The sequence below is a fragment of the Haliotis cracherodii genome, unplaced genomic scaffold (assembly GCF_022045235.1).
Source record: "Haliotis cracherodii isolate W230 unplaced genomic scaffold, xgHalCrac1.p SCAF_1, whole genome shotgun sequence".
Lineage (NCBI taxonomy): Eukaryota > Metazoa > Mollusca > Gastropoda > Lepetellida > Haliotidae > Haliotis > Haliotis cracherodii.
This window is the reverse complement of record NW_027266264.1, coordinates 41,978,857-41,988,264: the sequence shown is the minus strand read 5'-3', so window position 1 is coordinate 41,988,264 and position 9,408 is coordinate 41,978,857. Positions and strand designations below refer to the sequence as shown.

At 47.9% G+C, this 9,408-nt stretch overlaps 1 pseudogene; it reads right to left on the bottom strand.

Annotated features, from left to right (window-relative positions):
* Positions 1-3,854: 3,854 nt before the first annotated feature.
* LOC139470538 (uncharacterized) lies at positions 3,855-4,234 on the bottom strand (annotated as a pseudogene).
* Between the last annotated feature and the right edge of the window lie 5,174 nt (positions 4,235-9,408).

Genomic DNA, 9,408 nt, shown 5'->3' with positions numbered 1-9,408 from the left:
GTTGAAGCCCTTTTCCCTCTACATTCTCAACATAGTTTCTATCAGAAGTGCTTGACTTTAACGGCCCAGTTTTCTTTAAATTTGATATACTGTGACATTATAAAGTGGTGTATAGGTAGATATAACACCAATCTATAGATATAAACACATTTGATGATACATCTGTGTGTTTAAAGTAGATTTTGACAGCCCGGGTCAAGTCGGACCCAACACATGCCGAACACTTCTGATAGAGACTATGTTGAGCATGTAAAGGGAAAAGGGCTTCACTTTGAGCCCCTTGTTTTCTTTAAATCTGATGTACTATCATAGCGACTGATTTACGACACCCATTGTCTGAAGAAAATTTAATTGCAAAGGCTCATTACCCTGGAGCCATGACATCTTTATGCCTTGAAACACTTAATTGCTGTTATTTATAAGATGCTAATCCTATTTGTTAATCCCCTTTTTTGTGTACATCGACCGTCTGCCATCCTGAACAGGATGTGCAAGTATGTCACTGATGATTTACTGTTTACATTTATATTTATTACTAACTAAATGTCAGGTGACCTTGGCTATATAAGCCTTGGTCCAGAGAGATTGAGAGAAGGAGAAAGAAAGGTCTTACCCTTAGCCTAGCTAGGGTTAGGCTGGGTGCTCCGGGGCACCAAGACAACAACCACAACCACTATGTGCTGACCTGGTACAAAGTGTCTTTTGTATGTATATATCTACATGTGTAAAGTAAAACTGTATATACCGCAAGCCATCGTCTCCAAGGGGAGGGCGGCGGAGGGGGGAAGGAGAGGGCAGCGGCGGAGGGGAGGAGAAGGAGGAGGCGGGTTCTTTGTTTGGGTTTGAGGGTCGTCAAAGCATGAGGATGAAAAGCGTTCTTTCGGGAGAGATGGGTGGCCCTGAAAAGGGCCGTTGGAAAACAAACTGGAAACTGGAAACGGTGGGAACACTGGAACACTGGAAAAACTGGAAACGATTGGAAACTGGAAAAAACAGTGGAGCAGCATGTCCCATGCGTTAGTCACTTTGCTCAGATGATCTATCTTCTTCATACTTGACCTCCATCTCATCCTCGGACTGAAGGCGTCGTCCGTGCTTTGAGGAGTGTTTTCTTGAGGGGCTTCTGTCCCGTTTTCTTTTCCCTAGACGTGTTGTGATGCCCGCATGGAGTTTTGTGATGTATTCTTTTAGATTGAGAACATCGACATGCATGGCTTCTATGAGATGAAGCACTTGTGTCACTTGTGTCACTGGTGTCGACGTGGACGGTGCTGCTGACGTTTTCTTTCCACTGGGTTCTGGGCAATCTGCAGAGAAATGACCTACGACTTGGCAGTTGTAACAGGGGCCCTGGGGAGTCTTCTTTCGACTGGGTTCTGGGCAATCTGCAGAGAAATGACCCACAACTTGACAGTTGTAACGTGGGCCCTGGGGAGTCTTCTGCTTATCTTGACTGCTTATCTTCGGACAGACATATGGACGGTAGCACTCGATACATGTCACTTCAGGGCAGAGCAGGTAACTGTGACTGTCGGTCTGGCACTTCATACAACTGTATCGAGGTAGCATGGTTGGTTTGATAGTATGCAGTGTGTGTGTGTGTGTGTGTGTGTGTGTGGCTTCGTTCTTGTTTTATAGGAGAGGCACTGGCACCCTGCTTCCTTGTTGGTTTGTCACGCAGCGCCCCGGATTGGTTCGTTCCGGTGTCTGGCCTGCACCTCAGTTTTCCAAAACGGACCGACCCCCGTTCGACCAATCAGAGCCCACCATGGTTCGAGTGCAGTCTCTGATTGGTCGACAACCCAGGATTCTGATTGGTCAGATTTCGATCTGGTTTTTTTCTGGGTGTGCATTTCGATCCTGTTTTGTTTTTCTTCATCTTACAGACAACATAACACTTACGTTTGTTCAACTTTTTTCTTTTTTTTTAATCCCCCACTCACTTGAACAAACACAACAAAACAAAAGTCCTAGGATTAGGGGCTTCCCTGTGATTTTTGTGAACACGAGGGTGACCACGAGGGCATGAATGTCTGTACACTTTGAAAAAACCCCAAAGAAACTTTGTCACTTGGGGTGAACAAGACCCTCAACTCTTCTCTTCCGTGCTTCTTTGGACACCAAACGTCTGTATTTTTCGTTCACTTCTCCATCAGGACAAAACACACACAAGTATTCGCAGGGGACTTTGGCATGCTTCAGATGTTCTTTCCAGGGTTTGTCTGTGGCTTCCCATTGGCAGAGTGTCACACCACAGCAATAACAGATAACATGGTCACCTCGTCCTTGATAGAAATAGCCAGCCATGGCCATGTCATAAGGGGTCTGGGTCATCTGTTTAGGCCACGTTTGAAATGACCTCAGACGTTCTTGAAATGAATCATAGTGAGGATGAGAAGGATGACACAAGGTGTAAGAAGGAAAAGGTCCCTCCAGAATGTCACTGAGTTGCCATGTGTCGTCCATAAAGAGTGTGTCGTCCATAAAGTCTGTGCGTTTTCTCGCTTGTTCTCTCGCCTTTTCAGGCACCCACCCGGTATCGGGGACATCTCGGGAGGATGGCATGGCATTCATAGACCGTCTTTGTCCCATGATGACTGAGACTCACTGAAGGAAGGTCTGGGAGTTCGCATGCTTTTATGAAAGTCTCCTCCCCCTTAAACGGAAGGTCATGACATCATCATCATCATCATCATCATCACGTGACGTCATCCTGTGTTTGGACTGACTGACACACTGCATGACACACAGTGGTAGTGGTGGTGTGTACTGGAATGACTGACACCAGGCAGCTGATCTTTCAAGCATGGCCTTTTTCTTTTATCTTATATATTATATGTTATTCTTTACTTTTTTCTTTACTTTGGTGTGCACTGACATGACAGACAGACAACGTAGACGACATCTGAACTCAGCCTCTACCCTCGGTTCGGCACCCTATTGGAGTTGAGATCAATCAAGACACAAAGAGTCAGTTCAATCAATCACTGTCTAATAATGAACAACAACAGATACATAGGAAATACGAAAAGACAATGGAGGAGGGAGTGCTTTGCATGTCCCTACAACAACGCGAAAAACATTTCCTCTTCAATCTTCAAACTCTTCCATCTTCAAGCTCTTCGAGTGAAGATGAGGGTCACCATAAGATGTGGTCTTCCATCATACTGTCCCAAACAGGTCCCAAACATGTGAGAGGTCCATCAGTAAAACAAGTACAGTCTATGGCCTCCCTGAAACAGACATGACACATCACTTCACCACTGTTGCAGCTTATGTTTCTTAACATGTTGTGTCGGCAGACACTACATTCACGTTGTAGGGGAGTGAGTTGAGCTTCTCCATAAGGATCCTGGTCAACGTTGTCATCGTCGTTGCAAACCATGGGCATACCTGATGAGAAGACATTAACATCTTCCGGTGATGCTGGTGACCAAGAAGCATCAAGCAGGGTGGGTGTGTCCAGATCCATGGAAGGGAGGGTTGTCAGCTTGAGCGCTTCATGATCATCACTGTCACCGGTCGTCATAATCACAGGCGCATTCGGTGAATAGGTTGGCTCCTGAGGGATTTGTTCCCACCACTGTTCTAACACGGACTGCGCTGAACTGGCATCAGGGGAAGGAAGGATGGGTGTCCTGTCAATCCAACAAGAAAAGAACCTTTCAGTATACTCACGATTATCGTCATGCATTCGTAATATTCATCATCATCATCATCATCATCATCATCATCATCATTATCATCCTGGCATACACATCCCAAAGAATAGCATGGTACTTACAGCTGTTCTTGATGAGAGATCTTCAGAGACAATTTCTTCCGTGGTCGTCTTTTTGCAGGTGTTGCAGGTTTCAAAAAGGATGTCCCTTTCGTTTGGGTGTCTCCTGCTGCTGCTGCTGCTGTAGTGGTGACTGGTGACTGGTGCTGTTGTGATGGTGGTGGTGGTGGCAACTGCTGCTGTGGTTGTTGTTGCTGCTCCTGCTGCTGCTGGTTTGCTTGTTTTTTTCTTCTGGGTCTTCTTTATCGTCTTCTTCGGTGCTACTTTCTTGGGTTCAGTCAGTTTCCTCATCTTTGAACGTATCTTGGCGTACGCATCGTCGGCCTTTATCTCTGCACACAACATGTCGTACACTTCACCCCACAGTTCAGCAGTCATGTCACCGTTTCCATCTCCACTGCTTCCTTTACCACACATGTTGCTCCGTGTCTTGGCATTCATCCGTTTCGACATGATGTTGTCCGGATTTTCTGTTTCTTTCCAAGTCTTCACGGATGTGTGTCAACACTTGATGGTACTCTCTCCGGACACGTGTTTCTTCCAGATAAAACGCCAACAGCCAACACACCGTGAGGAACATCAATCAGAGGGATGATGTTGTTGCTTGGTCCGTTCAGTGAAAGTGATGACCGGAGAGCGTTGGTCGTATTAAAAGGCACTGATGTCCTGCTTTCTGATTGGTCCGTTCCAGTGCCTGGTCTGAGTCTCAATTTTTCCAAACTGGACTGACCTTTGTGTTTCCATAGGGTCAGGCATGTAGCGTAAGAGAGAAAGCACAACCTCGTTTCGACCAATCAGAGGGCTGCCCAAGGCAAAGGCAGTCCTCTGATGGGTCGAAAACCCAAGCTTCTGATTGGTCAGATTTCGATCCGTTTTTTCTGTAGGTGTCCATGTCGATTCAGTTTCGATCCGTTGTGATGAAATAAAATAAAAAATTGATCTAGTCGTCTCTGTACCCAAAGGGGAGCGTGTCTACAGGCAGCCCTGTGGTTTCGTTTATGAATGATTTGATGAAGATAATCCAAGCTGATTTTCTCCCCCTCCTTCCCAGGCCATTGTCCGAGTATCAGTCTTTTCATAGTGTCAAAGTTGAGTTGTTGTTGGTTTCTGTAATTCAAAGTGAACCCTCGCACTTTGCAGGTAGTACGCGTTCCATCCGTTCTGGGGTTCATTAACTCTATAGTTTTTGGGGCCTCCTGACACAACCGTCTTGATGGTGTTTTTGTCCAGTTCATCTGTAAACTCACCCAATGAATGGCCCAGCTCTGGATTTGTGTCGTGGGGTCGATGAATGTAAATGATGCTGTCCGTGTCAAAGTACAAGACCCTGCGACCCACCAGGGCAAGGGTCTCGTACATCTTGAGACGTGCTTGGGCGGTGACCCAAGCAGTGATGGCGACATTGAAATGAGAATGAGGGGTTTGGAATTCTTCCTTGTGGGTATAGGTCACTTCAACCATGTGTTCGTTGACAACGGTGACATCCTTGATGGTATTGCGTTCTTCCCTCCACAAGGCAAAGTACTGTTTAGGATCGTTCATATAGATGTTCTGACTGTAGTCTAATCGTTATCCAAACTTGCCCCAGAGCGAATTCAGTTGCATCTTGGCAATCGTGCGAAGTCCTGTTTTTTTTTCGATGCGGTCCTTGTCCAACCCAATGCCTTCTTTGTCATAGATCTCCTGGATGTAAGCGTCATGATCCGTACATGCCTCGGGGTATCTGCTGGCTTCGAACTTCTCCTTGAAATGACGATCAATATAAGTGTCAAAGAGTCCTACTTGCTGGGTGTCGGTGTCATGCTGTGCAAAGGTGTCAAAATGCCAAACGTCGTAGCACCTGCTAGTCATACTTCTTCACGGCTTCATGGAGTTCTATGGTGGCGTACGTACCCACCCATGACCTCTCTTTGTCCGTGTGCTTGCAGGGGGAGTCTGACCGGGTATCGGCACAAAGGACAGAGCAGTTTGCCACCCGATCTGTAGGGCAGTAGCGGATAATAGAGTCGTTTCGGGGGTAGGTTGTTTCAGCTCAAACAACGTGTCCACAGGTGGTTGATGGAGAAGGGTGGGGTGTCCCGTGGGAAATGCTCCGGTCTTACAAATGTAAGGATAAAGGGAACAAATATCGATGTACTTGATGGTTTCAACTTCTTGGGCTTCATAGCATAATCGCGTGGCATTGGTGCGCCCTCCATAGAAGGCATCGCGAGGGTTGAGCGGTCCAGGGATGTCGATACAGTGGGGTCCCTGCAAGAAAGCACACAGAGCGGAGTTCTGTTGCATTTTTGTAAACTCGTGCTCCCACAGGGTGACGATCTGTTTCACCTCAGGGTGTTGACTCAAGAGACTCAGGCTGTAGCGGGTGTCGGTATAACGTGCTCCCAACGACGTGCCCACGACGGGATGAGGTTCCCCACATTGGGTGTCACCCATTCAGAAACACCCCAGGAATTCGTAGATGGTGGCTGTCGCTGGATCGTAGCCATCCACACTGTACCGATGTTGACCCTCTCCACACGTAAACTCTTTTTCACCTCCATTCCTGGCGTGCTGGAGGTGCAGATTGGGGTCCGTCTCCATCAGATAATTTAACCAGTGCATACAGGCCTGGGAATAGTTTCTCTTGGGTTGGTAGCTTTGAGGTGGAAGAATGGCAATGGTATTGGGTTTCAGATCGTGTTTTCGGAAGGATTTCATGGTGAACGCAGCAGCTGTCATCACCTCTACAAAGGGATCCATGCGAACCGACCTGATGGCGTTCTGTCAGAAGTCAGCACATCCCCGTCTCAAAATGTCCACATCGCTCTGGCAGTAGGCTAAAAGTTCTCCTTGCAAGTCAAACAAGGCTCCTTCTTGCACTTTTTGGGTATACCACTGGAGGAAGGCTGTGCGTTCCGCGGGAGACATGCCATTGGGATCGTACATGACGGCTGTTGGATAGGGACCTCTGTAGGTCTGGTTGGCTTCGGTATTGAAAAAGTGTGGAAAATACCCTTTCTTCAATTCTTTCAGCCCAAAGCTCTTTGGAAATGCTTTCAGTGGGTAGGGTACGAAATTTAAACTGTCTTCGAAACAAAAGCGTCCTAGGGTCACCTGCAAAATCTGTTGTCCATTTCGAATCTTGGTGGGGAGTTTCACCAGAAGGGGGTACAGGCCCTTCAGGATCAATTGCAGATCATAGGATCGTGCATTATGTGCCATCACATAAATGCGGTCCTCCTTCTGGACTGTAGTGGTGGTGGTGTTCTTGTTCTTTGTCTTCTCCTTCCCCTTCCCCTTTTCCTCCTCCTCCAATGGGGTGAGCGCGTCCACTTCCAAGGCATTCTCCCCTTCCACCTTCGCCTCCTCCTCCTGGTGTGATGAATGTCGTTGACGTTTTGAAGAGTGCTTTCTTGAGGGGGTTCCATCCGGTTTTCTTTTCCCAAGGCATGCTGTTGCCCCCTTGCGTGTGCTGTCCTCCTCTTCCGCTTGGTTCTTCTTCTTGGGTTTTTCAGCCAGTGTTGTCAACCACACTTACACATCATGTCGTGTGGTGGGGCCTCGAAAAACATCACCTTCTTCTCTCCATGGACAGTGTTCGCACAAGTCCTTGCTCACTTCACTGATGCATCGTCCACATCCTAACTGCACCACCCACAAATTTGGAATGTGTTCCCCAGTGTCTTGCATGCATTCAAAATCATTGAAGACGTATTTGATGTTATCTCGTATGTGATGTTGTTCCTCTTCCCCCTCCTCCTCTTCCTCCCCCTCCTCTTCCTCATGGGCTTCACGGAGGGGTGTCATGTAACAGCGATGGTCTGGGGTCATGGGTTCTCGACACACTAAGCAGGGATGTTCTTCATCTGAGCACTCGTGGTGAGTCATGGGGGTCTCCAAGACTCGAACCAGCTGAAAACAGGTTGGGCACCTGTGAATCGATTGACAGGCGCTGGGTTTTCCCTCTGACGGTGACTGAAGATGTTGGGTGCAACACTGTTGATTTTGGAACCAGCGTTGACATGTCAAGCAAGGGATACCATGCTCTTCCTTGGGCCCGCAATAGCTAGAGTGGAGTCAGCGGTGGCAGCGGTACTGCTTGGTGCAGGGATGGTTTTCGGGATGGTCGTAACGGTGGTCGCAGCTTTCGCAGTAATGTGTAGACGCATAAAAAGCTGGCATGGAAGTGATCACATCGTAGTGCTGGTCATGGTGACATAAATGCAGCACGGTGGCATTGGGTGGAGCTCATCACACTTGTACATCAGTCTCTGGTCCACCTCTTGACTGTAGACTTTCAGTTGATATTTCAGGGGGGCCAAGGCGTGTCCCACACGTGCTAGTTCGTCCAGGCCCTGACAGGGACCTTCAGGCAGGCCAAGACGTCGAAACAAGTCCCGTGCCCGTATGCCTTGAACGTCGACTCGATCCGTTCTCGTCACTCTCATTTGCTGGTTGGTCCATTCTGGGGTCAGAGGGTTAGGCATAATGCTGTGCCACCACCAGGGCCCGTGCCAAACAGGATTGATCTTCGTTCTTGATCCGTACAATACCTTGTTTGCGTGTTAAAAAGGCTTCAAGTCCAATCACGTTTTTCACACGGCCACTGCCGGGATCTGCTACGTGTACTAAAGTCACAACCATGGTGGCATTGATGTTCAGGTCTTTGTTGGACTGTTGAACTTTTTCCACGGCATGCAAAATATCTAGCCCATGGAGATCTTCAAAGTGACGAAAGGGAATCCGTATGGGGGAGTTCAAAGCGGAATGATCGATACCTAGACCAATACGATCTCCCTTCTGGCCTGACATCTGTTGATAAAAGTCATCGATCACCCTGTCAAATAAACCCGGCAGTTCAATGGGAATGTGGTCCGGTGGTACCGTGTCCAAGTAGTCTGGGTTGAAAGTCAAACAATAGATATGGTTAGCAGTTCTTAATCGTCTGGAGCGTGTGGTGTCGTTCCTCTCCAAACGATAAGGCGTACTCTGGTTGCTCGTCATGATAGCGATTCGTGTCTGATGAACGTCTGTACTATAAACAGGATCGAAACCTGACCAATCAGAGGCTTGGGTTGTCGACCAATCAGAAGACAGCACCGGAGCCGAGTTTCTCTCTCATGGAAAAAAACATTTCCTATGGAAAAGAAACACAAGGGTCGGGTCGGGTCGTTTTAGAAAACTGAGGTGCAGGCCAGGCACCGGAATGGACCAATAGGCGCAGTGTGTTTTGGACCCATCAGGAAGCAGCGATTTTCGATCCCGTTCTTTTCCTACAAAACAAGAGAACAACCATTCGAGTGGATCAGTGTCACTTGTGGAAAAAGAAAATCATCATCAGCAACAGCAGCATGCAAAATAACGCAGAAAACTGGGACTTTGAGGTGACTCCAGTTGCACACCCTTTGCCACTGTGCAAAGGGTGTCGCTCGGAGTTGGAGACAGAAGCATTGCCACCCCTTGCGTGCGCAGTCACGTGACCAAACCGAATGCGGAAGTGACGTCACGTGACCCCACCGACTAATCAGAAGCCAGGATCGGTCCCAGAGTGGGGCTACCAACTACTAGTGGTATTTACTTAGACTTACTTATATTGGAGATTTCCGACTGCAGGCGTATGTCGCACACGGCCCGGCCAGGCCATT